The sequence below is a fragment of the Anomaloglossus baeobatrachus genome, chromosome 5 (assembly GCF_048569485.1).
Source record: "Anomaloglossus baeobatrachus isolate aAnoBae1 chromosome 5, aAnoBae1.hap1, whole genome shotgun sequence".
NCBI classification, from domain to species: Eukaryota; Metazoa; Chordata; class Amphibia; order Anura; family Aromobatidae; genus Anomaloglossus; species Anomaloglossus baeobatrachus.
In genome coordinates, this window is record NC_134357.1 from 589,464,288 (window position 1) to 589,471,570 (window position 7,283).

Genomic DNA, 7,283 nt, shown 5'->3' on the forward strand with positions numbered 1-7,283 from the left:
TTTGGGGAAAGTTAGGGATAGGGCTAGAGGTTGGGTAAAGTTAGGGATAGGGCTAGAGTTTGGGTAAAGTTAGGGATAGGGCTAGAGTTTGGGTAAAGTTGGGGATAGGGCTAGAGTTCGGCTAAAGTCAGGGATAGGGCTAGAGTTTGGGTAAAGTTAGGGATAGGGATAGAGTTTGGGTAAAGTTAGGGATAGGGCTAGAGTTTGGGTAAAGTTAGGGATAGGGCTAGAGTTTGGGTAAAGTCAGGGATAGGGCTAGAGTTTGGGGAAAGTTAGGGATAGGCCTAGAGTTTGGGTAAAGTCAGGGATAGGGCTAGAGTTTGGGTAAAGTTAGGGATAGGGCTAGAGTTTGGGGAAAGTTAGGGATAGGACTAGAGGTTGGGTAAAGTTAGGCATAGGGCTAGAGTTTGGGGAAAGTTAGGGATAGGGCTAGAGTTTGGGGAAAGTTAGGGATAGGGCTAGAGTTTGGGGAAAATTAGGGATAGGGCTAGAGGTTGGGTAAAGTTAGGGATAGGGCTAGAGTTTGGGGAAAGTTAGGGATAGGGCTAGAGGTTGGGTAAAGTCAGGGATAGGGCTAGAGTTTGGCTAAAGTTAGGGATAGGGCCAGAGTTTGGGTAAAGTTAGGGATAGGGTTAGAGTTTGGGTAAAGTTAGGGATAGGGCTAGAGTTTGGCTAAAGTTAGGGATAGGGCTAGAGTTTGGGTAAAGTTAGGGATAGGACTAGAGTTTGGGGAAAGTTAGGGATAGGGCTAGAGGTTGGGTAATGTTAGGGATAGGGCTAGAGTTTGGGTAAAGTTAGGGATAGGGCTAGAGTTTGGGTAAAGTTAGGGATAGGGCTAGAGTTTGGGTAAAGTCAGGGATAGGGCTAGAGTTTGGGTAAAGTTAGGGATAGGGCTAGAGTTTGGGTAAAGTTAGGGATAGGGCTAGAGTTTGGGTAAAGTTAGTGATAGGGCTAGAGTTTGGGTAAAGTTAGGGAGAGGGCTAGAGTTTGGGTAAAGTTAAGGATAGAGCTAGAGTTTGGGTAAAGTTAGGGATAGGGCTAGAGTTTGGGTAAAGTTAGGGATAGGGCTAGAGTTTGGGTAAAGTTAGGGATAGGGCTAGAGTTTAGCTAAAGTTAGGGATAGGGCTAGAGTTTTTGTAAAGTTTGTGATAGGGCTAGAGTTTGGCTAAAGTTAGGGATAGGGCTAGAGTTTGGGTAAAGTTAGGGATAGGGCTAGAGTTTAGCTAAAGTTAGGGATATGGCTAGAGTTTGGGTAAAGTTTGTGATAGGGCTAGAGTTTGGGTAAAGTTAGGGATAGGGCTAGAGTTTGGGTAAAGTTAGGGATAGGGCTAGAGTTTGGGTAAAGTTTGTGATAGGGCTAGAGTTTGGGTAAAGTTAGGGATAGGGCTAGAGTTTGGCTAAAGTTAGGGATAGGGCTAGAGGTTGGGTAAAGTTAGGGATAGGGCTAGAGTTTGGGTAAAGTTAGGGATAGGGCTAGAGTTTGGGTAAAGTTAGGGATAGGGCTAGAGTTTGGGTAAAGTCAGGGATAGGGCTAGAGTTTGGGTAAAGTTAGGGATAGGGCTAGAGTTTGGGTAAAGTTAGGGATAGGGCTAGAGTTTGGGTAAAGTTAGGGATAGGGCTAGAGTTTAGCTAAAGTTAGGGATAGGGCTAGAGTTTGAGTAAAGTTTGTGATAGGGCTAGAGTTTGAGTAAAGTTTGTGATAGGGCTAGAGTTTGGGTAAAGTTAGGGATAGGGCTAGAGTTTAGCTAAAGTTAGGGATAGGGCTAGAGTTTGAGTAAAGTTTGTGATAGGGCTAGAGTTTGGCTAAAGTTAGGGATAGGGCTAGAGTTTGGCTAAAGTTGGGGATAGGGCTAGAGTTTGGGTAAAATTAGGGATAGGGCTAGAGTTTGGGGAAAGTTAGGGATAGGGCTAGAGGTTGGGTAAAGTTAGGGATAGGGCTAGAGTTTGGGTAAAGTTAGGGATAGGGCTAGAGTTTGGGTAAAGTTAGGGATAGGGCTAGAGTTTGGGTAAAGTCAGGGATAAGGCTAGAGTTTGGGTAAAGTTAGGGATAGGGCTAGAGTTTGGGTAAAGTTAGGGATAGGGCTAGAGTTTGGGTGAAGTTAAGGATAGGGCTAGAGTTTGGGTAAAGTTAGGGATAGGGCTAGAGTTTGGGTAAAGTTAGGGATAGGGCTAGAGTTTAGCTAAAGTTAGGGATAGGGCTAGAGTTTGAGTAAAGTTTGTGATAGGGCTAGAGTTTGGGTAAAGTTAGGGATAGGGCTAGAGTTTGGCTAAAGTTAGGGATAGGGCTAGAGTTTGTGTAAAGTTAGGGATAGGGCTAGAGTTTGGCTAAAGTTAGGGATAGGGCTAGAGTTTGGGTAAAGTTAGGGATAGGGCTAGAGTTTGGGTAAAGTTAGGGATAGGGCTAGAGTTTGGGTAAAGTTAGGGATAGGGCTAGAGTTTGGGTAAAGTTAGGGATAGGGCTAGAGTTTGGGTAAAGTTAGGGATAGGGCTAGAGTTTAGGTTAAGGTTAGGGTTTTGAATTGGGCTTAAGTTAGGCTGAGGTCTATGATTAACACTAGAGATATGGTTGGGGTTGGGTTAGGCTAAGCTTGGGGATAATATTAGGCTTGGGTTCAAGAATAGGGAGAACGTTAGGTATATGGTTAGCTTAATAAAAAATTTACTAAAATATATAATAAAATCGGGGCACCGGCAGCACTGTTACTGTTACACTCCAGTTACATCCAGAGCTGCATGTAACAGTGAGTGCAGCTCTGGATGTGAACAGAGTAAACACTTTAATTAGGTAGAGAATGAGGATCTGTAGAGGAGAATCTGAGGGAAAACAGAAGTTTGGGGACATTAATAATTGATCTGCAGCTCTGGGAAGACGAGGTGGACGAGGGCCAGGACTGGCAAAGGCTCCATCATACGGGGATGCGGACAGACGAGCCCCTTTATTTCCGTTCTGCCGGAGGCTGCAGCGTCCTCCACCTGCTCCCCTCCCCGGGTGCCCATTAGCTCCATGGGAGATATATACACGTCGATGAGATGATACTTCATATGGACGGACTACAGATACCAGGAGCCTCGGGAACAGGAGCCGCTGCCAGGACAAGTCTCATCTGCAGCAAAGTCCAATTACAAATAATGAAACAGAAGGGGCCGAAATCTGTACCCAGAATCCAGACGAGACCGGCCAAACGTGGGAGACGGCAAACACAGCGAGAACAATCTATGTATGTATATAGCGACTGCACCAGCAGAACTGTGAGTGCAGCTCTGGAGGATAATACAGGAGGTAACTCAGGATCAGTAATGTATGTACACAGTGACTGCACCAGCAGAACTGTGAGTGCAGCTCTGGAGGATAATACAGGAGGTAACTCAGGATCAGTAATGTATGTACACAGTGACTGCACCAGCAGAATAGTGAGTGCAGCTCTGGAGAATAATACAGGAGGTAACTCAGGATCAGTAATGTAATGTATGTACACAGTGACTGCACCAGCAGAATAGTGAGTGCAGCTCTGGAGTATAATACAGGAGGTAACTCAGGATCATTATTGTAATGTATATACACAGTGACTCCACCGCGGTCCACTCACAGTTGGCAGCCAGTACTGTACTGCAATGGCAGTAGGTCACGCTACCGCTATGGGGCTAGTGAGTCAGGGGGGACTGGTGTTAGCGCTGGCCCGCTGCCAAGGATCACACTTTCAAGTGCAGAACAGTGGGCACACTGAGGAGACCGGAGCAGTGGGGGAATGAGGAGAAATACAGTATGTATTTACTCACTATGGCTAGAGGACTATATGGGTGTATTAAATGTTATGGGGGCTGCATACTACATGAGGGTGCATAATACTATATGGGGGCTGCATATCACTATACGGGGCCTGAATAGTGCAATATGGAGGCTGCATAATGCTATATAGGGGCTGCATATTGCAATATGGGGACTGCATAATGCTATATGGTTGCTGCATAGTGCAATATGGGGACTGCATCATGCTATGTGGGGGCTGAATAATTCTATATGGGGGCTGTATAATAGTATATGGGCCTGCTAGATAATATTATTTGGAGAACTATGGGGGCTTCATAACACTATATAGAGAAATATGAGGCTGCTTCATATGTGGAGTAATATGGGGTGCATTATACTATATGGAGGAATATGGGAGTTGCATACTACTATACCCCCCAGAGTTGTATGTCCCCTCCACCCCAGTGCTGTATACTCCTCAGCGCTATGTCCCCCCACCCCAGTGCTGTATACCCCCCAGAGCTGTATATTCCCCAACCCCAGTACTGTATACCCCTCAGAGCTATGTCCCCCCACCCCAGTGCTGTATATTCCCCAACCCCAGAACCTAATGCACCCCTCTAGAGCTCAATGCCCCCTCTGTAGCTGTATGTCTCCCCCCCAGTAATGTGTATGCCCCCAGCCTCTCCTGGAAAACCTGGAGCCGGCCCAATAACAAAGGATCAGTAATGTAATGTATATACCCAGTGACCAGTATACAGTTTATGTAGATTTGTATATCCTTGCTGTAATGTAGTGATTATTGTGTTTCCTCTGACTCTGGAGGGGGTTGAATATTTTAATACAAGAAAACTGTTATTATTCTGCAGATAATTGTCCAGATCAGACATATTTGTACCCAGCCCGTATATCCCCCGGGACGGATCAGTTACGTAGATGCAGCTTTATCTGTGAGGCCGGCGCTGGCAGCGAAAAGTGTCAGATGGTGAATAGTAAAAGGAGAAGAATAAAAACAGAATTATCTTTTCCTCTACAGAGAAACCCGAGAATCGTCTGCAAAGAAACGTCATGTACAAGACTCATAAGAGGGCAAGTCATAAAAGGGATTCATGTTTCCATAAATACTCTGTGCTGCTGGGACCTGCTCCTTCCTCTGTATCTCTGTGTCCTCCTATAAGATCAGCGCTCTCCTCTCTTGAAATACTCTGTGCTGCTGGGTCCTGCTCCTTCCTGTATGTATCTCTGTGTCCTCCTATAAGATCAGCGCTCTCCTCTCCTGAAATACTCTGTGCTGCTGGAACCTGCTCCTTCCTCTGTATCTCTGTGTCCTCCTATAAGATCAGTGCTCTCCTCTCCTGAAATACTCTGTGCTGCTGGGACCTGCTCCTTCCTCTATGTAACTCTGTGACCTCCTATAGGATCAGTGCTCTCCTCTCCTGAAATACTCTGTGCTGCTGGGACCTGCTCCTTCCTCTATGTATCTCTGTGACCTCCTATAAGATCAGTGCTCTCCTCTCCTGAAATACTCTGTGCTGCTGGGACCTGCTCCTTCCTCTGTATCTCTGTGTCCTCCTATAAGATCAGCGCTCTCCTCTCCTGAAATACTCTGTGCTGCTGGGACCTGCTCCTTCCTCTGTATCTCTGTGTCCTCCTATAAGATCAGCGCTCTCCTCTCCTGAAATACTCTGTGCTGCTGGGACCTGCTCCTTCCTCTATGTATCTCTGTGTCCTCCTATAAGATCAGTGCTCTCCTCTCCTGAAATACTCTGTGCTGCTGGGACCTGCTCCTTCCTCTATGTAACTCTGTGACCTCCTATAGGATCAGTGCTCTCCTCTCCTGAAATACTCTGTGCTGCTGGGACCTGCTCCTTCCTCTATGTATCTCTGTGTCCTCCTATAAGATCAGTGCTCTCCTCTCCTGAAATACTCTGTGCTGCTGTGTCCTGCTCCTTCCTCTATGTATCTCTGTGTCCTCCTATGAGATCAGTGCTCTCCTCTCCTGAAATACTCTGTGCTGCTGGGACCTGCCACTTCCTCTGTGTATCTCTGTCCTCCTGTGAAGATGTGATATTGTGTAGGTTCGTATTTTAAGCGTGGTTCACTGTCCATTTTCTGTATTGCTTGTGTGTACATTGTATTGTCTGTAGGTAATCACCCCCTGCAGTGTAATTGTCCCTACATCTGGGGGAAGGGGCCTGGGATCCACCTAAACTCTCTGCTTACCTGAAGAATTGGGCAGTCTGTTGGAGAACTTCTAGAGAGAAGGAAGAATATTGATTCTCTGAGAGATCTGGACATTTATTGCTTACTGGACTATATTCGTGTTTCTGGACTATTTTACCCTCCGTGTGGTGGATTATTCTTATGCCTGAGCTACCAGGGACTGAGCAAAGAGACCTTAATTGATCTACTGGTGGGTGGGTGCGAGCCAGACCACCTCCTCACAATGTCTGACGGACAAACACTGGAAATAGCGATCCCAGCCCCAAAAAGCCAGTGGTTGGTGTGGTATGAAGAAGAGATGGCAGCTCTTGTCCCCGGAGTATCTCAGGAGTATAAGGAGGAGGCTGCTCGCCGAGCACAGAGGAGACAAGAAGCAATGGAGTCCGATAGAGGGAGTAATGTGAGTTGGAGTAAACCCAGCGATCCGGGAGCCTGTGCGGATCACCCGGGCGGACTTCAAGCCATTTGCTGAGGCTTCTGGAGATGTGGAAGGGTTCTTCAAGGACTTTGAGCAGCGGTGTGCGGTAATGGAGGTTCCCCGCTCTGGCTGGAGGTGTTTGTTAGTGGGACTCCTGAACGGAAGCCTGGCAGAGGCTTATCACACCATTGCCTCACAGCGGAACCGGGATTACAACATTGTAAAGCGGACCATCTTGGATTACCATGCCATCATCCCAGACTCACATAGGGCACAGCTCCGAGACCTCCCATGCACCACGGGGGGATCGTTTAGGATGTATGCCCATAAGATGTCCCAGGCATGTCGGAGATGGCTGGAAGCGGAAGACGCCTTCACTGTGTAAGACGTTATACAGGTATTTCTTATACAACAATTTCTTTACAAGTGTCCCTCAGAAATACGGGAATGGGTCAGAGAACGCACGCCGTGCACCTTGGATGGAGCTAAAGTCCTGGCTGATGAGGCCCTTACTATCCGACCACAATGGAGGACGCTTCTGGACAATAAGACACACCCTGCTCCTCCGCCCCGGCCCTCTCCAGTTATATCTGCCCCTCCACCCAGCCACAGGCCGATGACAACCACTACTCACAACCCTAGGCCCCAACAGTTCCGACCACACCCTGGGGGAAATCACAGAGAGGAGATGTTATGGGTGCGGACAGCCTGGGCACCTGCAATCCAGTTGTCCCGCAAGGACTCGGAGGGACCCCCAAGCATCTCCACCTCGTCCGGTGCATTTTGTGCACTCCATCCCGCCTGAGGAAGAGCTACCACCACCTCCACCGGAGTGTACCGCTGACTCCTGCACCATAGATGCCCGTGTTGGAGTGTATGGCCTCCGGCCTTTGT